Genomic DNA, 25143 nt, shown 5'->3' on the forward strand with positions numbered 1-25143 from the left:
CAAGTGATAAATTGTTTACGAGAGCAAAGCCATTGATACCATACAAACTGATTTGGTTCCAAATATACAGTTGCCATACGTACCTTTTGTGTGTTTTGCACATTATTGAGATCGAAGAATTGCTCCATCTGTAATATCCATGTGGCGGGATCCTTGCCATCAAACTTCCTCATATCAATTTTTGGAATATGGTGATTCTTCGATCCAACATTAGTGTCTATGGTATCATGATTAACATTTCTTTTGTTCTCATCAAGAGTTTCCTTTACTACCTTTTCACCATTAGTGACCCTTTCTTGTAGCAGCTTCTTCATTCTTCCATATATGTATTCAAATCTATCTTCAAATCTGCCATGTCTCTCTTCAAATCTGTCTTCGAATCATCCATCTTAGCTTCCATGCCCTTTATCTTAGATTCCATGCCACTTATCTTAGCTTCTGTTAGCTTTTGTGAGCGTGACATTTGTTGCACTTGTTCTTGTAATTTTGATATATCATGTAGCATTTCTTCTTCTTCTTCATGAGTCATGCTAGAGCTTTCAGGTTCCTTACTAGGTGTTTGCATTTTCTTTCCTCGGGGCATCAGTTACCGATAATAATGCTTTACTATGCCCTTTGAATTCCGTTAAACCAAGCTTACACAAAAATTTAAAAAAAAACTACACACCTTTTTTCACTTTATAGAAGCCTGATATTGAATCTGATGTATCTCTGTAATTTCAGATCATCCAGTTCTGAAATTGCTACCTGTAGTAGCCTTCTGCGTCCTCTTTCCAATGCCACAAGTCTGAGCCAAATTGGATTCTCCAAGGAAGAGTTATGTTAAATCTCCCACAGTGACTTTCTTTTAGACTGGTTCAGTAGAGCAAACTTGTACGACGTGCCACGAGTCACTGTTTCAACCTTTGAATCTAAAACACACACACAAGAAACTACAGTCCGTCCTCTTTCTGTACCTTTTTACGAAATTTCAATCTGATCTTCAGAGAGAGAGTTATGACGATTTTCCCCAGGTCACCTGTTTTGAATGTAATTCAGGAGTCTGCAAAAAGGCCAACTTCCTCAGATCATATCTCCGAAAATGTCATGTAAAAAGCTCTGAAATTCGGACCCAAGGTTCAACGCCAATTCTTCTCAAATGGGTTTTTTTTGCGACTTCTGAAACATCACAGAAAAAGAGTTATAGCAAAAATTCCACGATGACCTGTTTGGAGCAGCAAAACCCTAGAATCCAAAGCTCTGATACCAAATGTTATGAAACCAGCTCAAGAAAAGATAGAAAAGATAGATCAACGCCTTAGAATTCAGCCTCTTCGAGGGGGCAACCTCCTTTACATTACATAAATGAACAATTCTTTGATGATACAAATGACAAAACCTCCTTTCTATATATAGGAGTCTAAGGAGTCACAATATAATCCAGCCGTCCTAACAATAATAATATAAAGCCACAAAAATAACAATAGAGGGATTCTATGGGGCACAGAAATAACAATATGGGGGTAATAGGGGCACAACAATATAAATAAGGGGTATAACTACAATAGTAATGGGGTAATCACTAGTATTATAGGGACCCAACAATATGGATAAGTCCTAAAAGGCTTATCGACCTGCGTGAAGGAAGGTTTAGGGTATAAAATAACATTACTACCATGTCTGGGTGTGGAAACTTGGTTCCTACATCCCCCCATACTGCTTCGGGAAAGACTTCAGTCAGTGCTGCGCGGATTGATGTTGAAAGGGCTAGTAGTGTAGGGATTTGCTTGGCTAATTAACGTTGAACCTGGGTCAGGGCCCATCAATCCAACACATGCAACCTCCAGCTGTTAAAAGTAGATCCCTGAATAAAGGGATGCCTCAGGAGAAGTAGCCCATGCATGCATATCGATTTTTCTCGATCTCGGAGGGAACTGGTCATCTCAACTGCACATGCAAGAGGCTGCTCAAATACTGGGAGAGAATGCATATTTCTGGAAGGGTGTTGGGTTGGCTGCCCAGGAGATTTGTGCAATTTCTGGGTAGAGCAGTTGATTGCTACCCAAAATTGCGAAATTCCTAGGCTAAGCAGCCTTGCTGGGAGGAATTGCACAATTTTTTGGATGAAGCCTGACTGGCAGAATTGCGTAATTCGGAGCCCGGCGGGTTGGCAGACAAAATTGTTTGATTTCTGGAGGGAAGGAAATCTTCCCTCTAGAATTGTGAAATTTATTGAGGGAGCTACTCAGCCTATAACTAGACCAAGTCTGAAGGAACAACCTTTGAGGGGAATACAACAAGGTATAATGGAGAGGCTATCATTCTGTAATAAAATCACTAAAGTTTGTGTACTTGATGAAGACATGCTGTTGTGAAAGGTTCGTAGAGAGGCTCCAAAATCAAGCTAAGGTAAAATTTTGGAGGGTGGTTGTAGCCGCTACAACACTTGGTGACATAGTAGTAGAAATCCAGCTGTCTAAATGGACCATGTTCGTGAAAGGCAAGTCTAACACATCCAGAAGTATTTCTCAGTTCTCAGTTCGTCTTGGTTTCCACACTTCCTTGATTGTAAGATGTACCATCTGCTAAGATCTTGGTCGATTGACACACATTCCAAGCCAAGTCAACATTGTTGTTTCGCTTGGGGTTGAGGGTTATATTGGTACAGTATAGTCGTCAGAGTCTTAGTTTCAACTCTGGGGTTGCTTGGTTGCCAGTAGACTTGGAAAGTACCCCATTGGAGTCACATAGGAACACAAGCATGGCTCCGCTGCCAGCGAACCTGGTCAGTACCCTGACGGAGTTACTTACATCACCTCTCTGCGTAGGAAGCCTTTCTCCTTTTTTGCCTTATTCATTTCATTTTTTTTCAAACTTTTTTCACTTTTTCATTTTTTCATAATTGTGCATAGCACTTATTTATTTCATAGGCGAAAGAGGGATCCTGACTTATTGAGAGCATAAGAGGTTGTTCCTGTAGAGATGTAGTTTATTATACCTCGGACATGCGTATTAAGGTTTTCCCCCTCACCTTACTCTACCTGAATGGGCTGACAAGGGTTAAACCAAAAACAACTGACTACAGTAGGTGATACTAGTTAGTGCGCATGCATTTTGTTTTCACTAAGGTTTAATTCAAATAGTACATATTTTCCATTTATGTATCATGGACTGAAGACAAGAAGTTCTTACATAATAGAGTAGGCAATAGATAACTAAATTTTGATAGTTGTACAGGTCCTCTTGTACTTTACCCAAATTGATTTAAGAATCATACATGATTTCATGCGAAACTAACCTTCGAACAAAACAAGCAAAAAAACCACAAATCAATGTAGAAGCATAAGCAAAATTGAAAGCAAAGCGAGTAAGAAAATAAGCAAGTAGACAAACAAACCAAGAAAGTAAGCAAGCAAACAAGCATGCAAGCAAATAGACTGAAAGAAAACACTACTCCTACTCCTAAGCTAATGGTGTATGAGCCATCTCACGTGAAGCGATACTTCCAATGCATCCACAGGTGCATTGGTTGACTGGTGAAGGCATGGTTCACGAGCAAGATAGTTGTGCGAACCAACAAACAAGAAAGATGTAATAGTAAAAATAAACACACTCTGGGTTTAAAAGTGTCCGTAGAAAAAAATGAGTGAAAGCGCATGATGTGAACTCTGTGGGCTTGCCATGGTACTATTCTATACCGTGTGTAGATGTTGAGTTTATGCATTTTCTTGGTTGTGACATGCAAGAAAACGTGAGAGAGGTAGACCACTTACGTTGGGCATGTGTGCTTGCTGTGTAAGATTCCTCCAATGCATGAGCGATGGGGTCGTGTTTTTCGAGTGGAGGAAGTGAAATACGGGTATGTGGTTGATCTTCAATGCAAAGCAGAGAGTGATGAGGAGCCTTGAGTGTTTCAATAATTTCCTGACCTGAAGCGAAACAAACCTTAGGACAACGAGGGTCTGACATAACCATCAGCTTAGGCTGAAGTGCCTCGACAGTTTGTGGGGTTTTGACTTTGTTGACATATAGATCATCGTAGACTAGTGCCTTGGACATATTAACAATGATTGACTCAACATCGTGATCGGATGAGGAAGTGGATAGCTTATGACAACCAAGATCAGAAAATTCTGGATGTTTGTCGACATCCTCATGATTTGATGAATTAGGCAGAGGGGTAGATGGGAAGAAAATATGTTCACCCTTTGTGTTTTCAGGAAAGATAGATGATATATTGGATGGATTTTTCGAGGAAGATGAGTCCTCTCTGCACTATAATGACAGACTGACATCCGCCGTGTCCTGTGAATGATCGGAAGTAGAAACATCTGGAAATGAGTTTTCATAGGGGAAATCAACAGTGAAAGAATCACAAGGGATGTCACGATAAAGTGGATGAGGCACGACTAGAAGGGAGTCATCCCTTACCATGGGTTCTTCTTTCGATTCCTAAATACACTCATCATGAATGATGGCATAGTTTGGCTACACAACACCAACTCCGTCTGCAGGTTTATCCTTGTTGACATCGAATGAGGAGTCTGGAATGGAAGAGAACAAGATATTAAAATCTGGAGGATCAATAGAACATGGGGACAGAGGTTGAGGGAATGAATCCCCCTAACAACCAACAAGATTGCAAGACAAATATGTGCATATATCAAGAGTAGGTGGGGTGGGAGGATGTGAGAGTTCAACAGATGTGTGTGCATGAACTCCCACACCACTCCACGGTGGTGGAGTTGTTTGATGAGGTGAAGGCAAATAGTCGCTTGTGACAAAAACTGTTCCTTCTTGTGATTGTGCAACTCCATCATCGAAGTGTGCTTAGTGGGGTTTGGATATGTGAAGAACATACTCAAGTCTCCCATCGAGAAATTCCCAATCAATATCATCTTCGTGTAATCGGTATGCAATATTACAAAAGTGTGTGTAAAACTGATCAACGAATTCATCGAGTGATTTTTGTAATTTTAGAATTTCTTTGCTAAGTGCTTTATGATCAAAGTGATTGAAAGCACAGTTTATCTCTGTGACCAGATGAGTAAGAGAATGAATATATTTTTCAGGCAGCATGGCACACCATTGCATTGGGTGCCCTCAGAGCATGTAGATGAACAACGCACAACTCATGTATTCTTCAAAGAATCCATGTCTTTCGCATGAGCCTACAAAGCCGACCACATGCCTAACTAAGGCTACGTGGTCTCCACCATCATATGTTTTATGTGACAAGTTATCTAAGAGATTTTATGAGATAATGAAGTCATTTTCATAAGACATACATTCCAGAAGAGCAACTCTATAGTTTGTGATAATAGATGTGTAGAGACTCAAAACAGATGGGAGGACTCAACTTGTCATCTGACCCTCCTTCTAGCGCCAAAATGTTGATGATGCTGGACCTGCCAACATATAAGGGGATCTTCCTCGTAAGAACTCCTAATTATACCTTAGACCGTTTGGTGTAGGAGTCCTAACAATGGGTCATATGGTCATTCCTTGATTGCGATTTTGTACAAAGGCAAGTAAGATGTCTCCATTGATGAGCTTCATCATTAGGTAACTATATGGACCTTAATTCACCTCCAATCTTATTAAAATCAACTCTTCTTATAATTCCTTACATGTTTTAATTATAATTGCTTAATGATATGAGTAAATGTAAGATGTATGTCTAGTGGTCTAATGTGCATTGTTTGTAGGTCCTCGAGAGAAAATGATGGCAATTTTGGCAAAATAAGGGCAGAAACTCAAATGAGACAAGGACGAGAGAATATAGGAGATAGATCCTCCTCACTAAAATCATCACTCATTCGAATATTCCTCAATCAAATAACACTATCTCGGAGTTGCAAGTAGCTGAGTCATGGAGATCATGGGCAACCGAGCCAGTGATAGTTAAGAGCCAGTTCATCTTGAGTTTGGGAGCCAAGCCTCCCTAGATTTAAGGAATTTTTTGGAGACTTCATTTGTATAAATAAGGAGGCCTATAGCCTCATTAGGATTCATATTTTTTATGTAAGAGAACTAAGCAATTTCGAGTTCAAACTTTGTGGCAAAACATTGTTATGTAATTTTTCTGATAAGTTAATGAGAATGAGCATTTCCTTGATCTAGCGCTGAGTTGAATCAAAGGGTTGAAGATCTTGGGTTAGGGCCAAACCCTAGCAGCAAAGGCTCCTCTTCTTGTACTTGTACGTTTAGGTTATTTCATATATTAAGTGTTGAATTGATTTTAGCATTGTTTCATTGCAAGTAGTGGTGAATTTGATTAGTTTGCTTCCCCTTGTGCATTACTTTAGCAATGGCTTTAGAGAGATAAAGGAATACCAAAAAGGTTAATAATAGGTTGATTTGGCCTCACTCATCCCTTTAGGGACCATGGTTTGAGGAAAAACTCCTATTGAAATCCAAAAAGACATAATTATGATTTGTTATGGAATTTAGGGTTTTTTGCTACTTAGGCCAACATCTTTTCAATTTTCAAAGATAGGGTTCAATTGTGATTTCTGATGTCTTCAGCTTTTTATTAGATGTCATGGTGTTTCGCAATCTTTTGCAAGTATTTCCATGCATGAATTAGGAAACTAAATAATGAAATTATGTTTTCTTAAGTTGATTAGAAATCTTCATTGTTCGATATGATTTGTGGATAAATGCCAATAATGTATGTATTGTAGGAGTTTCAATATTGCAGGAAGATCTCATGCCAGCAACCCCAACCTAACATCATCCATCCATGATCACTGAATGCCACCAATTCCCTCAACCAATTCATCATTCCATAAGAACAACTTTCCAGGTTTGTTGAGCAAATCCATCCATCTTACAAACTTTGGTTTGAGCTCTCAAGAAGTCATAGCCACCCCCTTGCCTTGTTTCCTCCGTGATTCACCTTCCCTAAGCCCTATACACCTTTCAGATCACCTCTATTGCTCTCGGATGGATCCTGTAGGAATACATGGGATCCTGTAGGATCATTAGGACATCCTATAGGAAGCATTAGGACATCCTGTAGGATGACCTACAGTGGCCTGTTTTGATGCTAATTTGTGAAAAAAGCATCCAAGAGAATAACAGAAGAACCCTACTTGCCTCCCAAGCCATCTAACTTTCCATCACCATCTCTAACCCACCTTCCACGTCACCAAGAATATTTAGGATTCACATTTTCACAAAAAAGGACAAAAAGGAAAAAAGAGTTATTGTGTTCATTCATATGCACAATAGTAGAATGTTTTGGTTATTTCACATTGCATGCCTAGGATAGTTAGGATTACACACATGTTAGGTTACAATTCTTCTGAAGTAAGATCTCTTAGAAATTAGTTAGATGAGTACTGTGTTTAAAGCATTGATTTCAGTCTTTCCTTACTGCAGTAGACAGTATTTCAATTCTCCCAATTGGTGCAAAATTTCCTTTTCTTGATTGGTAACCAAACTACTTCTGAATCAATATAAGGTTGGTTTAAGAAACCATAGTGGTCTGTCGCTAGCTTAGTAGTGATAAAGAGTGGACCCATTGCATCCACTTGTGTATACATCACTGTGACCTTTAAGTTTGTACGAACCCCAGGTTGATAAAGTAAAGTTGGTAGCCCCAAGAGTTGCAACATTTTTGTTGCAATACTCGTGCTCATCATTTGGTGGTAGCAAGCATTTGATAGCTACAAGAAGGAAAGGAAGGTGCATGATAGGTTCAAACACATGGGGGTTGAGATGAGTGCACCCCTTGGAAACCTGTGATAGCATAGAGTTAAGAAGGAAACACACGAGTAGAGATGCATCACAACATGGAAGGCAAGTTAAATAGAAATCCAAAGTGACAGTTAAACCAACATCACTTTTCAGAAAGATTCATACATACATACACATAAAAGTCCATACATGCATGCGTAAGCAAGAAAATACATATATCATTTACATTAAATTAGATAGCATAAAATACAATACAAAATATGCATGAAACGTGCTGGCTCTATTACATTAATAAGTGTAAGTTCCAGTCATATAATACATCCATGTATAACCACTATTTCTGATAGTGGAACATTACGGCCACAAACGCCTGCTCCTCCAAAGAGATATACTAGTTCTATAGAGTCGAGAAGCCAAGGCTTGTTACAATATTGTCCAAGATCTCTTAAAGATAGTCCTATCGGAAGCTTGGTTGACCAAAAGCCTTTACAATGAGTTATGAGGTACTATTTATAGCAAAGGGTGGGGTGACCCTTGACATTCCCCTTTGTGACAATTCGTCTACCCTCATGACTCTTCATCTACTCTATGATTGTTACATCCAACTATCAACACTTGAACTTCCACTTGACAAGGCATTACATTACAATGCACATGTTCTCATGTGAGACAAAATGGCTTGAGCAAGCCATGAAAGACATCACTAACACTCGGTCCATTGTGGTGAGACCAACTCTTTGGCATGCTTGTGATGGTGAAGGTGGTGATCTGATGCCAAGCTTGGTCATTTGTGATGGTGTGCATGTGCTCCATGGTGACATCTTTTTGAAGCGAACTCTTGCCTCCATTGCATCTAGGTGCATTGGTATGTCACCTTCATCCAACGCATCTACTAGTATGCGCATGGTCTTCTTTGGTGTGGCCGAACTGGCAACACACTGATGCATAGTGTCTATGTTGATCTTCTAGTGTGTGCTAGTGCTCATGCACATCAACTTTCAACTACATGTTTAGCTCAAGTTGGACTTGCTTCATGTCTTTTACTCGATGAGTGTGATGAATGGGTTGATCACATGTGTGCGCACAATGACATACATACTGGTGAATTCCCTTACATGTGATTAACAACACTACTCACCATGTCTACTCTATGCCAGCTACTGTGATGGATCTTTTACTTGTATGGCTATAGTTTCATCCGTGAGTGCATGTTGTGCCCATTGTTGTAGTTGTTCATGCTACAACTCTTTCTCTCATCTGTGCATCTTATGTTCTTCCTTCAGTTGCCGCTTCTACACATGCAACTCATTCTTTGTTCCATTCTCTATCTTCACACGATCTTCATGTCACGCCGTCACCTCATAACCCAAGTCTTCAAAGTTGCTTTCATCACAAGTGGATCTGCTTGAGCTTGCAACTTTGTTCCACCTCTGTGTTATCAACAACCTTCCTCTTGCAATTGTTGCATTCGGTATGCTACCTTTAGTTACTGTTATTGGTGGTGCTTGTTGTGATTTTGCTGTTATCATATCTTGATGTCCTTTTCTATGAACAACTCGATGTCTTCGTGGGTAGGCAAGTCCATAGACACTTGATTGAATGCATCCCCAAGTGTGCTCTGAATGGTGTCTTCATCTCTGCTCTCTTGGAAACCATTGTACCTATGTAGCTGAGAGGGAGAAAAACACCTGTAATACTTGGAGACATGGAAACACTCATGGCAAGCAATCTGTCAGTCGAAAACCAGAATGAACTTGAGAAGTGACTTGCAACATACTTGTGTGACTGATCATGAAGGTTGCGCAATTTCTGTTGGGAGGTCGGGAGATTGATTACCAATACTCCACAAGGCATAGTCTAGGCTATTGGGAGGCTGAATAACTACTGGAACTATTCAATACGCAGTCCAGTTTGGATGCTGACTGCTGGAATTGCACAATGTGCAACCTTAGCTGGCAATGGTTGTAGGCTCACTGACTGCATTGCACAATTTTCTGGGCCAACAGTCACTGTCCCTGAAAATTAAGAAATGCAAGACTGGAGGACATTCATTCAGTAGAAATGCACATTTCTTGAGAGGAATATAGAGCCTTCCCTTTCAAGATTGTGCAATGTTATCTTGGTGAGGCAGAGACTGGGCCAAGACTGCCGAGACCTGCCAACAGGGAACTGAAGGCAAATGTGAATGCGAATGCATGGCGATACTAAGTGTATGCATAAGTGAATGATCGTGCATGAAAATGGTGAATGATAGATTCAAAAGATGGAACAACATGCATGTGGGTGAGGCGAGTTGCCGAATCGGCGACTATTCGTGAAAAGAAGTTTCATGCATGCGACAGTAGTGAGATGTTAACAAAAACTGAAACGATGCTAGTACAAGCTAGTATTTACCAAAATGACAACAAGTGCTCACTAAAATCAAGCAAACAACATTCATATGAAGTGAAACACAAAGAGCACCAGAAAAGAAACATAAGACATGGAAAGAGAGCTTACCCCAAAACAATTGAGCTAAGTATGTTGACGACTCCTAGATGCAATGTGGGTTGTCAGAGCTTCAAGGTTGATGTTAGGAATGAGCTCTACAACATCCGGTTCATGAGTTTTGATAAAATTGAAGATGTGAAACACATGCCACAAATGTAGGAAGAGTGACACTTGGTGGGATATTTTCTGAGATGATCCTTGCATGCAACCTATATCTATTAGAAGTAGATCCCTGAATCAAGGGATGCATTTTCATGTTGCCTTAGGAGAAGCAGCCCATGAATGAAAATCAATTTTTCTCGGTCCCGGAGAGAACCAATTGACTCAACTGCACATGCAAGAGGTTGCTCAATTGCACATTCCAGAGGCTGTTGTTATAGACATATTTGGGCACTACAACCCCAATCTTATATGTCAATAAAACAAGGGATCTTTAACCCCTAAAAGTGTTGTTTCATACCCTAAGTCAACTGATTACATCACGCCCCAGAAGTTTGACATGAAAAACCACTCAGACCTAGCCAAAACTGGACCATATTGACTGCTCCACTGTCAAGGTGCAATGCATATTGACTGCTACACTAGCCAGGTGCAATGCATACTGAAGAAGCTTTCTGTGGGGTGCGATGAACGAGAATGGACAAATGTATGAGACAATTTTCTAAGTGGATTCTCATGGAATCTTCTAGAAACTTCCTCTATGACACTTGCCTCTCTGAATTTTCCCACGGATGAGTAAGAGATCCAAGAAATCTCCAAGTGGAACTAAGAACTACAAGTGGAATGACACTAATCGAAAACCCAGAGATGACTCACACATCTGCAAACATCTATAAATGGATCCCTCATCTAAGAGATCTGGAGGCTAGAATTTTGTAATTTGTAACAAAGTGCTGATAGTTTATCTTTGAGAAGAAGCATTGCATTGTTGGGTGATCTTTCTTTTCATGAGGTGAAAAGGGCTTTGTTGCTGGGAGGATGATGCTGGATCAGACAGTTGGGTTGTAATTCTCCCTTCCATTCTAATAAATTTCTTTGAGTTTTCCTCCATACAATCATGTACTTGTGAATCTTGTTATTTGTAAATGCAACTGTATGTTCAATGTATTTCTGATTCTACGTTGTTTATGATATTATAGATCGAGATGCTTTGATGGTGTTTTGTTACTTTGTCTCTACAGGTATTCTCTAAGCGGGAAAAGTAGGAGAGGAGTCGCATGATCTATCAAGGGAGAGAGGAATCAAGAAAGGAGTCAAGTGGAAGATCCAGGTTGGTCCCTTTGCTTCTCTCTTATCTATCACACATAAAGGAAATCGCAAAGTGCTTTGATTTGTTTGTTTCTAAGATAGTTGCCAATATTAGTGGGACTAGCAGATCGAAAAGACATTATTTTTCCTGGAAACAAAATGGTGAATCCACTGGGGAATGAATAGTTTTTTTTCTTATTATTGTTGTTTACTTTATAAACTACAGACGGAGCCTGAAGTTAGCCAGATAGCCTTCGAACTGCTCTTGCTATGCAATTACAAAGTAGATGAATGTTGCTTCAGTCAATCTCTAGGTTAGTTTATGAACTGAACATCTAACTTACAAACATTCTAAATGCCCTTGTGGTAGTTCAATAACCTCCTAAGATTATACCCCTGTACTTTTCTTTTTTACTATCCATCATAGTTCAGCTTAAATCACTGAACTCAGCAGCAAATTTGAGCAAAAACCCGCCTCAGTTTCGCTCCCTGGCCCATCGCACTGTCCATCACTGGAAGCTAGTATGCATTGCACCTCCTGTGTGTAGCAGGTGAGATGCATCCCTGTTTCTATGAAGCACAGGTGCCATGACTGAGTAATCATATTTCTCTCCTTGAAATTTGGGTTTTTTGTCTTTGTTTTTAGCTCTTTTCAGTTGTTTTGCTTCTTATGATCAGTATCTCATTGTTGAAGCCTCCTTGCTTTACATAATTTAGCCTCCATTGATTATGATTATTAAATGTTTTTATGTATTTGTCCATCATTTACGATCCTTTGTCGAAAAGTAGCTTAATCGAACTGTCGTTTTGATGCAAAAAGTGTCGTAATTGTCATTTTTAGTCAAAAAAGAAGAGTTTCATAAAGTCTTCCTCCTCTAGATAGTCGATTATAATTTTTCTCATGTATTTGATTTGGATTGTTAATATTTGAAGCATTGAAAGCATTTCTCTATTCGAAATCGAAAAGTGTTGTTTTAGTCTTCCTTTCATTTTGAAAAGAAATCGTCGAAATGTCACTTTGAAGAAAATAGTTCAGATCTGTAATTAGTTTTCCTTTTTTGCATTCTTCACATGGAAGGGAACAGAAAACAAATACATGCATTTGCATTTGCATTTAGACTGTGTGTGGAAAATAATTTAGGAAAAGTGCATTTAGTGTGTGCTCTTTACTCTCTGTTTGAAAGAAATCATAATCTTCTTTCCTTAGTAGCTAGGATTTTCATTGCTAAAAGTAAACAATGACTGTTTATCATTTTAGATTGCATATTTAAGACTTTTACATCTACATCACCTGGCGAACCTTGAAAGGAAAACTTCTAAGCAAGATCAACTCTAAAATAAATTTCAATGAACATAACAATGCTTTGGAACCTAACGCAACACATCTAGAGGTCTAGGCTAGAGACACGTTCTGATGTCATAAAATATAGTAACTATCGCTTTCATTGAAGGTTGGGTGATTCCTCCTCTTTGATACGACAAGTGCTAGTACAGACTTGTGCTCCCCGTACCGTTGAGTATATATTGGGAGACCACAACAGACTTATATCCTTTATCCATAGGAAGTCGTGTCTGCTGCCCTATCGATCGCGATGCACTAAACACAACATTTGAGAAGATTAACTGTCGTACGTAAGTCCTTGGTAATTTCTCTTTAATTTACCACCAAGTTGTATATTGCAGTTTTGCGATTGGTTTGGTAATCCCTTTGTCTAGATTTCTAGTGTAGTCACTTTCATTCCTTTTCGACTCCTTAAAAGAAAAGGTCCATCTGAGCACTTGTCACTTCAGGCTCATTAAAAATCGAAGGGGACTAGAGTCATCTTTAGCTTTTTCTCGACTCTTAAAAATTGAAAAAGAAAAGTTATGTCAAAGTGTCATTAAAATTTATTTAATTCGGAATAACATCCTTGTTCCTTCGTTGATCTTAGGTTGAGATAATGGAGTCCACCAATCAAGTAATCCCTCTTGGGGGGAATCCTAGTCCTCTCTCTTCTTGGGGAGAAATTGGTGCTCTGTATATGGCTACATTGTCCCTTTGGGGAATCACAATTGGCCTACTAGTATGGCTATTCTCAACCTCTGTCATTCAAAACACCGTGATTCTTCAGCAATCGAATCAGCAGCCATTTGATACTAAAGTTGACCCTTCACCTTCTACTTCGTTTGTTTCTCCCACCCCTTCTTCCTCTTCTCTTGGTGAAAATAGTGATACTAATAACCAAGTGGTTGAGAAGAAGAAGAAAGGGAAGGAGAAGAAGAAGAAGAAGTCAGTTAAGCAAGGGGGAAACCATGAATCGTTCGATGAAAATCCACACATAAACGCTCCTAAATATCCTTGTCTTATTTGAAAAGGAAACAATTTTCATCGAGATTGTCCTTTCATTCCACGGATCTTGAGAGAATGGTCTCCTTGTTTGCACCATCCGGTGTCATCAACCTTTGGCGATCATGTTGACAACACACCATCAACTAGTGAAAATAAAATTCCAAGACAAAAAGGAAATGTCAGAATTCCATGTCAATTGTGTGAAGGAGACCATCGCCTTCCCCATTGTCCTTTTCTAGATGAGGCTAAGAGAATCTTGCATAACCGTCCTGCTTCGCTGCAGTGACTTCCACCTGGATACAAGAAACTCTCACCAAGTCCTTTGCTAGTTGAAAATCTGACTGACATAAGTCAATCATCGGTTGAAACACATATCATTGAGAGTGAACCTTCTGAGTCCATACTGGACCAAAGTCAGTAGGTTGAGATGGTAGTCGACCCAGTCTTGCCTTCAAAAGGTCCACCTTCAGATGATACTATTCCCAAAGAGAATGAAAACAATATTGTTCAAATTCTTTTTGTTAATACAGAGTCTAATGAACTTGGGGGCAATCCGCCTGTTCCATTACAACAGGAGGAAAATTCCCCAGTTCAAGGGGTTCATTCAAACGTTTATCCGGTACCCCCTCCAAGCAGTGTAGTTGTTTCCTTCGATTGGAATCAACTAGAAAGACCCCGCCTTCCATCTGATATACCATTCTGGATCATAGTACAAGTGTACAAAATGGTCATGTCTAGCACTATCATAGATGGAGGGGCTTCAGTGAGTATCCTTTCCTCAACTACTTGGAAAGTTCTTGGTTCACCATCGCTTATGCCTGTGACACAGAATTTGTCAAGCTTTAATAAAGGAACCAGTCGACTGTTAGGGATCCTTCCACAGTTACCGATAACTTTGAGAAGGAAAACTGCTTACTTGAACGTGATGGTAGTCTAAGGACCATTAGATTATAATCTACTTCTTGTGTATGGAAGCTATTGTTTCCACACTCTTTCAAGTAATGTGTTTCCTGCATGAAGGAAAAATGGTATAGCTTATCGACCAGCTTTCATTTCTTGGTTCAAACACAAATCCAAGTCAAACATCATCCCTATATGGTCTATTTGCATCAAGAATGTCTCTTTAACCTTCATTCCATCCACCTGATTGTGGCGAGTAGTCCGGTGAATGTAACGAAGCTTAGGGGCATGCACCGTGATCTGCTTCGGTAGGCAAACCCAGCTAAAGAAAAAAAAGGTTTCCTTGAAGGTTATGTGATTGGAAGTGCTGACCCACACCATTCACTTTTTTCCACTCTGTGGACGAAGCCAAGGAAGCGTTTTGTCTAAACAGTTGATGAAGCCATCTTACCATATGTGTTTTCCTATAAGCTAAATGATTGTTCTGACACACCATTCACCTTTGTCTGTGGTGCAGACAAAGCCAAGGAAATGTTTTATCTACTCTGTGGACGAAACAACCTTGCTTAACCACAGTGACTTCCAAATGGTTACCTGGAGACTCTCCTTTTCTCGATGCCTGGGGGCATGCAAACCTTTTATTCAAGTAAAAAATGACCGATTTCATTTTTTAGCCTTTTAGTGTTTTTATCTTTTTAGCTTTTTAGTTTCAACTTCTTAGGTTAGGTGATTGGTCTGACCACCATTCACCTTTTCCTGCTGTGCACAGAAAAAGCAAAGGAAGTGTTTTTTCTAGACAAAAGACAAAACCATCCTACCTAACCTCAGTAGTTCCTTAGCTTTTTAGTGTTTTTAGCTTTGTATTTTGGTTGTTTCTAGCCTACATACAAAGAAAATTAGCATATGTTATCGTAGAGTTCAAGCTCACTAAAGAATGAACCTACCAATGATAGACATCTTTAACTACTGGTATGAGAAATGTTTCCACAAGGTTCAAGCTCGTTAAAAAATAAACCCGCTTCTGAGCATATGTTAACACAATGTTCAAGCTCATTAAAAAATAAACCCGCTTTTAGTAAACAAGCTCTGTGATTGCCGTGCTATCAGGCTTTTGAGCCTTGGTTGTGTTCCTACCATCACCTCCATTCTTTTGGCCAATCATACGCTTCCACTTGATTGTTTACCCTTTTGAGGAACAATTGCGATGAGTGGTTTTTTTAGCCACCCTCTTCACATCACCATGTTTTTAGAAGTTCCAAGATTACCTGGAACAAGTTGCTACCCTAAAACGCCACTCGTTCCTAAAAAACGAGTCTCTTTTAAGCTCTTTTTAGACTCATTAAATATGAAAAGATTGCTAAGCTACTGGCCTTTTCAGCTCGTTAAAGTAGGGGGAAGCGCCATCCCTCTTGTACATTTTAATATTTTTAGACCTGAGGGATTATCCCACAAAAAGATCGAGCACTTGTCTTTTTCGGCTCGCTAAAGCAATCGAAAAGTCATCCCTTTCATATTATTTTATACTTTTTTAGACTTAAGGGATTATGCTACGAAAAAGGACTACTGGAGTTTCCTTTTTGTCCCTTTTCAAACTCTATAAATATGAAAAGGACCGAGTTATCTTTGTCATTAAACTCGTTAAAACAATAGAAACAAACTTGTCCATCCAGACAAGAACAAGTTTCACTATCACTAGGCTCGCTAAAACATAGCGATAAGTTTGCCCGAAGGGAAAATTATAGAACAAGCATATGTTATCCTCCTCAATCTTGACAAAAATAAGGAGGTACTAGTCAGCAATGACTAGGGAAGAAAGGGAAGAAAACTTGGAGAACTTTATTGGTAGCAGGTCACTCTTGAACATGACACTTTCGCTCCATCACCCTGATTGAGTCGGGTTGGGTTTTTCCATTCACTGGTCATTTCACCATTGGTCCTCCATACCATCCATTTTTGGGGTTAATGCTACCAATCCATCTCAATTTCATTGATATGTTCAAGAGAAGTCATTCAAAGAATTCACCATCCAGTTAACGCCTCATCCGCTGCAATACCTTCACCCTCCATTTTTCATGATCGCCATTCCTTAAGTTTGTATCATCAAATCATTTTCACCTCCACAAAATCATTTGCTTCGTTTCATGTCATTGATGTGGGATACATTAAGGCCCTCCTACGATGGGTCACTTTTTGTTGACATCAGTTCATTATCCAATAAGGTGACTTAGAAACAACCCTTTCAGTACTTTGAAGCTTGCATGCCTCAATGGCAAGTTTATCACTTCCGACGACAGGTTTACATCAATGGCCTTCGACCAAAAGATTTTACGTGGTGTTCGACATCAGATCATATATTCACACCACGTGAATTGTACTGTAGTACCTTGAGGATCATTATCATTATTGGTGATTCCTATCACGCCTGTTAACAACTTATATATTGGCTAGTAATCAGGCGATGTCCTTCCGTGTTCAACTTCAGAACATCTTTTCACATGGATCAACTTGTACATCAGGCGAAGATTGAATGAGTTTGAAGACCCCGGATCTAGTTTCATTCATCCGGGCCGCGATATATTTAGGAATATAAAGACATCAAATGTACACAGAAGCTGCACAGATGATCATCCAAGCTAAGGGATGATGACTCTACATAAAAAGAATCACCAGTCTGCAACTACAGATGATTATCTGTCCTATGTACATGAAAATGAATTTATAAAGTTGAGCATGGGAATGCCCGCCTCAGCTAGATCATGAAAATAATATGATGATGATGTATTGTATTGTATCTTATACAGGTCACCTTCTAGTTCGAATACCTTGGATCCTCATTATAAAGCATTTCACCTGACATCAAAATATTTACAACTTCATTCTTTAGGGGGCAATTGTTATAGACATATTTGGGCACTGCAACCCAAATCTTATATGTTGATAAATGAAGGGCTCTTTAACCCCTAAAATTGTTGTTTCATACCCTAAAGGATCATAGTCAACTGATTACATCATTCCCCAGAAGTTCGACCTGAAAAACCACTCAAAACTAGCCAAAACTGGACCATACTAACTGCTCCACTATCAAGGTGCAATGCATACTCACTGCTACACTAGGTAGGTGCGATGCATACTGAAGAATACTTTTGTGGGGTGCATTGAGCGAGAATGGACAAATGTCTGAGGAAATTTGCTAAGTGGATGCTCATGGAATCTTTTAGAAACTTCCTTTATGACACTTGCCTCTCTGAATTCACCCAGGATGAGTAAGAGATCCAAGAAATATCCAAGTGGAACTAAGAACTTCAAGTGGAATGACACTAATCAAAAACCAATAGATGACTCACACCTTTGCAAACATCTATAAATGGATCCCTCATCTGAGAGATATAGAGGCTAGAATTTTGTAATTTGTAAGGCATTGCTGATAGTTTATCTTTGAGAAGAAGCATTGCATTGTTGGGTGATCTTGCTTTTCATGAGGTGAAGAGGGCTTTGATGCTGGGAGGATGATGCTAGATTAGACAGCTGGGTTGTAATTCTCCCTTCTATTCTAATAAAGTTCTTTGATTTTTCCTCCATACAATCGTGTACTTATGAATCTTGTTATTTGTAAATGCAATTGTATGTTCAATGTATTTCTGATTCTGCATTGTTTATGATATTATAGATCGAGATGCTTTAATGGTGTTTTTTTACTTTGTCTCTACAAGTATTATCTAAGCGGGACAAGTAGGAGGGGATTCACAAGCTCTATCAAGGGAGAGAGAAATCAAGCAAGGAGTCAAGCGGAAGATCCAGGTTGGTCCCTTTGCTTCTCTCTTATCTATCATACATAAAGGAAATCGCAAAGTGCTTTGATTTTTTTGTTTCTAAGATAGCTACCAATCTTAGTGGGACTAGCAGATCGAAAAGACACTAGTTTTCCTGGAAACAGCTGCTCCACTTATGGGAGAAAATGTGCATTTATGGAAGGGGTTGGGCTGGTTTCCCAAGAGATTTGCACAATTTCTAGGAAGAGCAGCTAACTGCTACCTAGGATTGCACAATTCCTCGGCTAACCTGCCACACTGGAAGGAATTGTACAATTTTCTGGATGAAGCCTCACTAGCAGAATTCCATAATTCTGGAGCCCAGAAGGCTTCCAGACAAAATTATGTAATTTCTAGAGGGAAGGCTGGTTGCCCTCCAAAATTGTGTACTTTATTGAGGGAGCTACTCAGCTTGCAGCTAGACCAAGTTTGGAGGAAAACCCTGTGAGGGAAATGCAACAAGCTTTGATGGACATGCTGTCATTTTGCAAGAAAATCACTGAAGCTTGTGTACTTGATGAAGCAAGACATGATGATATGAAAGGTTGGAAGGAAGGCTCTGAAACGAAGCTAAGGAAAAATTTTGGAGGGTAGTTGTAGCCGCTACAACAATTACATACGCTTATTTGTCAATGGTGAGGTAGTTGAGTTTCTGCCCTTGCATTCTTGCACTCATGAAGGAGATGGGACATTCGTCATTCAACTCATCCTTATGAGTGAGTATTGTGCAAAGAGAGTTGTCAGAGGCAAAGGTGTATAGCAAGAAATATTGCCTGAAATTTGGGTTGTAAAGTGCATACACTTCTACTATAGCCTACTTTGTGAATGCAATATTTTCCATATTTCCCTAGCTGTGAACTAAATCCTTCTTGATCATATCTTGCATTAGTTTTACTATCTACACATAGTCCAAGATGAACTTCGGGAGGAAATTTGTCTTTCCTAAGAAGGATTGCATTTCTTTCTTGTTGGATTGGTGAGGGATTTGTGTGATGGTTTGGACCTAGTCCAGATCAATGTTGATCCTACTTCTAGGAATGTTGTGCCCAAGGAGGTTCCCTTCAGACACTACAAATACGCTTTGTTTGGGATTAACGAAACCCCATATTTCTGGCAGCACTCAAATATTTTCTTCAAGTGGCATATTTGGTCTAACAATTTTCTAGAAAACATGGTCACATCATCAAGGTATACCATTACACTCTATCCGATGAGTCCATGGAAGGCGATTTCCATGGCATGCTGAAAGGTTGCACCTCGATTCACAAGCCCAAATGACATTCATCTCTATGTGAACGTACCCCACTTGGTACAAAATGTAGTTTTGAATCAATCAGGTTTTGTTACTAGGACCTTATTATATCGTGAAAACCCATCAAATAAGAAAAAAAATTCTGCCCGAGATACTATCTATAAAATATGCTCCATAGACAACATGGGGTAATTGTCTTCCTTTGAGGGGTGGTTCGATTTTCAGAAATCGAAACACAAGTGGATCTCCCCAGCCTTCTTTCGTATAGGAAGAAGGTTGGAAAGCCATGTGGAATGACGAACTCTATATATGATCCATGCATCCAACAACTTGGTCATCTCTTTCTATATAAGAGGTTCAATTGACTGATGGACTTTCCTCAACTTCTACAGAAATATCTTGACCCCTTCTTTGATTGGAATGACATGTTCGATGATTCGCGTGTCGTAAGTTTTCAGATTGTCATATGTCCACACGAACACATACTGGTACTATTTTAACAAGAGGAAAAAGGCTTGTCGCTCCTGTTGTTTGCAACACGTGCTAAGATTGACGCACTTTAGATCTTGTTTAGTTCCAAGGTTTATCTATTCATGCATCATGGTGGAGTTGTGGGTTTTGCGGTTCCTTGGCCCCTGAAAGCGTTTCTGCATGTCATAGATATTTTCCAAAGATACCAAGCCCTTGGGGATGAGGTTTCCTTTCTTATCATCAACCCCCGCTTGTAGAGACTACTCGTGCTCATCTTCATCAATTGCTATTTCTTTGAAGACATCAACATTGGCCATGAAATGCGATATATTGATCATCATCAAAAAAACGTAAATTAGTTATGTTATCAAGGATAGACAACTTATACAAAATTTCAACAATAAATTTATCCTTAAGAGGTGACATTCTAGAAGTTGTGTTTGCCAAAGCATTGGTAGTTTTATTACGGATTCTTGGCACAACAGTAATATTAAATTCTTGGAAGGTAGAGATAAACCACCACACCTCTTGTTGGTAACTTTTTAGATGAGGTGAAAAATAGTTTATGGTGTTATGTACCAATCGTACCACTATTCATGAATCACCTACCACTTTGAGCATGCCCACATTGAGGTTAATGGGCTTTTGCAAGCCTAACACGAGTGCTTCATATTCAATAATGTTGTTTCTGCACTCGAACTCCAAGTGGCTCAAAATCAAATGTTTCTTATTTTTTGGGTCGATCAAGTCACACCCGGCTACAGAGCCATCCTGTGTCTTAGATTTTTCAAAGTACGTGGTCCACAACTCATCTGTACATGGAACGTTTGACGCGCTTGTACTGTTGTTCCTGCTACTACTACTACTACTATTACTACTGTTAGTTCTAGTGCTACTGCTACTGCTACTAGTGTTACAATGCATTGTACAAGTTTCATTCCCATTAGTTGGGCAAGGAGGGAGACCCAACAATATGTTTGGTGGGGTTGGAGCTGACTGTGCGAGATAACACCCTAGTGTTGCTTCCAAGAGGCAGTTGCCGAACACGAGCTCTGCGAAGGCCAATGGTTTGTTGTCGCCATCGATGGGAGTGATGTTATGCCTCATGTAACTCTCGGATAACACCCAATTTGATTTATTTTACCCTAGTACAAAAGCCACAATTGTGACCAGTCGATAGAAAAGTATTCGTTCAACTTTCTATACTAGTATTTACTAAGTAGTAAGCCATATTCTTCTGGTATTTCCACAATAACAATTTTTATGCATGAAAGAACTCGAACTTCATGACATGGTGGGATGATCACATCCCAAAGTTCACCAATAGATGGTATTAATTTCCAATAGAGTTGGATGATCTGCTCAGACAACTTGCTCCATTATGCATTGAACTTCTTAGCAATGGAGAGCAGCATGACATTGGTTGATGTGCTAGAATAAACCAAATGTTTTGAACATTATAGTTAAAGGTCTAAAATGAAATAAAAATGGGAGGGAAAACAAAGTTTTCTTCTTCCATGTAGAGTGTGTTTAGCACAGTTGTGAGTGATCTAGGAGATGTGCTTGCTCCCTTGTTGGTAGAGGTTCCACTATCTATAGATGTCTTCTCGAGTAGTTGTACCAGAATATCCCACTGACTCTGAATCTTATCCAACTTGAACAAACTCATGTTTGTGTAAGCTTTCTTCATGTCTTCCATGATATTGTAATCCAGAGCGGATAGACTCACCGAGATGTCCGGTGTGAGACTATTGTTTTTGTTGTCCAGTGGAGTGTTCTGCAGTTTGCTGCTCATGGATGTACTCTTATCCACTATTGTCTTCCCAGAGTTGCTTTGTGTTTTCTTCTTTTGGGTGGCTGGTGGATCAACCTTCCTCAATAGATCAAGCCTTTGTTGCATTTCCCCAACTGTAGGGGGATCCCTTGACTTATGAGACTATATCGACCATTTTCCTTTTGGGGCTACTTCTTGGTGTTTGTCTTCTGCGTTTCTCACTAGGAATGATACATGTTTATCATTAGCTCAGTGCTTGATGTCTCATTAGGTGCAAAATCTTTGTCATCATCTGTGTCTCCTGGGTGGCCCTAGGAACTGCTCACTATATTTGGCATATGGTTGCATACTAAGCTTGCAACTCATTTCCAATCCGGAAAAGACCTTTCTGGGTGCTTATCTACATGAAGAGATCAAAATTTCGTGTCTTTGCTTGGGCAGTTGACTGCTTATAGATGTTTTCATTGTTCATTGTTTTAGCTCAGTTACTTCTATTCTCAAGCTCTTGACAAGACAAGTAAGGGTTTCAATATCATTTGCTTCATTGTCTTTAACCTTTCTCATCACATCGTGGGGCTTCCTTCTCACGCCTTTGGATTCCTTCATTGGTTTTTCATCCTTGATGACTCCAATCGCATGCAATTTATTTTTTACAATGATTTCCTCTTCGCAATTTTCAAAAACTGTTGGTTTCGTAGCTCGCTTGACGAACTGTGTGATGCTGGTTGGCAATTCAGACGTGTAGTAATCAACAATGATGGATTGATGAGGTTTCATGTCTTCTGCAAACTTGGTCAATAAGTGCATAAACCTCTTATTTAAGTCCTTTAACTTTTCTTTTGCCTCCATGTTTAGGCTACCCAACTCTTTGAGTAACATGGCTAGGGTCTTCTCATCGATAAATTTCTCCAGGAACATACATTTGAACATACCCCGGTTCTGGATGGAGTTGACTGGAAGGCTGTGATACCATACTGTTATGCAGAGATCCAAGGTACATGTGAATAGCCTGCATGCCATGTCTTCGTACCCTACCTCGAGGATCTGCAGCTATAGGTAGAAGTTGTCCAAGCGATATTTTTCCTTCACTCCTCTGTCAGGGTCATACTTTCTGTGAATTCTCTACAAATGCTTTGGCATCTTGTGCAAAGCACTCGGGAGAGCCAATGGTCCCTAAGTCATCCATTCCAAGTTTTGGTTATCCATGTCTTCTTCTTCTTCTTCTTCTTCTTCATCCTCCTACTCTTTAGAATATGACGGTTCCAGCTTTGAGTTTGTTGGTTCATCTCTGCCTCCACCTCCTTCGATCCCTTCCTCTCCACCTCTTGTACTGGAATATAAGCCCAATATCATGAGGGTGTTTCATTATCCCTACTGGAAGACCATAGGCTCCTCTCCATTTTTAAAAGCTTCTTCCAAAACTTCAAGTGTGGAAAGAAATGATTCTTCCTTCTATGATACAACCAGCCATGTGGGAGTGGTTATTGGCTTCCTTGACGTGTATGGAAGATTTTGTATTCCTTGGATAAGTCTGAATTCTTTCGCGAACTGACAGGTGATGGGACTGATGGAGTGGAGGTGCTGATATGAAATTTGACGTTCATGTATGGGAGGTGAAGAGTGACCAACTTTAGAGTCATGCGTAGGTGAGAGAGAGTGGGAGTTACTAGCTTCACTAGATGATTGATGAGTGGGGGTGAGAGGACTTTCAACCATAAACAACTAGCATCCCTCCTTTTCGTACCAAAAATGTTGACGGTGTTGGACCCACCAACATTCAGGGGATCTCCCCAGTATGAAGCCCCAACTATACCTCACACAATTTGGTGTAGGAGTCCAATCCTGTATGATGGCTTGGTTTCCATTATCTTCAAGGTTTGCCTTACCTCTTGCTTGTCAGCACATGGGAGTGGTCTTCCTTGTCTTAGAATAGCGAGTTTCATATGCCTCCTGAGTGATCAATGTTACTTGTGTCAAGGTTCTTTCACTACAGAGGGAGAGGTGTTTCTAGGAAAATTAATGTCTTTTTGAATGACTAACCCTCTAGGTTTGGTAGCTAACCTAGAAGCAATAGTGAAAGCAATTCAATATCTTTCCTATGAGTGACAGATAATAAAGAGATTATGAAGGAACAACCTGTAACTTTCGCTTGAATCCTCACTTGATCTCCCTCTCCTTTGGCTGATCCCATAACTCCTCCCCGTACATAACACGCTTGGAGAGTACCTGCACAGCTACAGAAACAAAGACCTGTCAAAGCATAATGATCCATCACAACATAAACATCATAGAATCAGAAATATGATAAACAAATGAATGCATTTACAGTTAACACAATCAATTGGGAAAAATCTTGAAGAACTTTATTGATATCAAGGAGAATTACAACTGATAAGAAGTCTGATCCAACACCATCCTCCTAGCTTCAAGACTTCTTCACCTCATGAATCAGCAAGAACACACCAACAATGACACAATGCTCTCACCTCAATACTAAAACTAGCAGCACTTCCTTACAACTCAGAATAATTCAGCCTTCTGATCTCTTGGATGAGAGATCCTTTTATAGATGATTGTAGGAGTTTGAGTCATCAATGGGGGTGATGAATTCCATTCTATTTTTAGGAATTAGTTCCATGAACGAGGGGAATAGGAGGTGGTTTCCTATTTCCCTTAGTCATCCTTGGGCAAATTCAGGAGGGCAAGTGGCACAGGAGAAGTTTCTAGAAGTTTCCATGAGCAACCAACTCTCAAACACTCCCAGAATTTTTTCTTACCTTTCCTATCGCACCTACTAGAGGGCCAAACTGTGATGCATCTCACTTTGATAGTGTAGCACCTAAGATGCATCTCACGCTAACATAGGGTTTTCAACAATGATTCATTTTAGGCACTTTCTAGATGATTTTTGAGATGGAACTTTTGGGGAATGAGGCATTCAGATGACTTAGTTCCTTTAGGGCATAAAACAACTATTTTAGGGGTTGATTAACCCTAATACATCGACATGTAAGTTTGGGGTTGATGATAAAAATATGTCTATAACAGTTGCCCCCTAAAGCATGAGGTCGTAAATGTTCATGTCGGGTGAAATGATTTATCATGAGGATCGGAAGTTTCAAACTGGAAGGTGACCTGCATCAATTACAATACAATACATCATGATAATATGATTTTTCATGAATTA

General features: G+C 39.7%; 1 pseudogene; it reads right to left on the reverse strand.

Annotated features, from left to right (window-relative positions):
- Positions 1–22805, reverse strand: part of LOC149183280 (adenosylhomocysteinase-like) — a 67976-nt pseudogene extending 45171 nt beyond the window's left edge.
- Between the last annotated feature and the right edge of the window lie 2338 nt (positions 22806–25143).

The sequence above is a fragment of the Pinus tabuliformis genome, chromosome 3_2, assembly GCF_031772625.1.
Source record: "Pinus tabuliformis cultivar Carrire ecotype Pingquan chromosome 3_2, CPIR1, whole genome shotgun sequence".
Lineage (NCBI taxonomy): Eukaryota > Viridiplantae > Streptophyta > Pinopsida > Pinales > Pinaceae > Pinus > Pinus tabuliformis.